Genomic DNA, 294 nt, shown 5'->3' with positions numbered 1-294 from the left:
TTCACCATGGACGTTCCCAAATGTGCTTATGCCATCGGCGTGCTGTCGCACTAGTGACATCACCAACTGCGGTGGTCTAATGGTTATGGTGCTTCACTGCTGAGCCAAAGGTCACCAGATCATATCCAAATGGCTGCATTTCAATGAAAGCGAAATGATAGACGCATGCGTGCTTATATTTTAGCTTTGCACTAAAGAACGGTGGTCGAAATTTTCAGAGCCTTTCATTGTGGCAACTGTCATGAGTATATCGTGGTTTCAGGATGTAAAACCCCAACAGTTATTATTATTACA

The sequence above is a fragment of the Rhipicephalus microplus genome, chromosome 6 (genome assembly GCF_043290135.1).
Source record: "Rhipicephalus microplus isolate Deutch F79 chromosome 6, USDA_Rmic, whole genome shotgun sequence".
NCBI lineage: Eukaryota > Metazoa > Arthropoda > Arachnida > Ixodida > Ixodidae > Rhipicephalus > Rhipicephalus microplus.
This window is presented reverse-complemented; position numbering follows the sequence as displayed.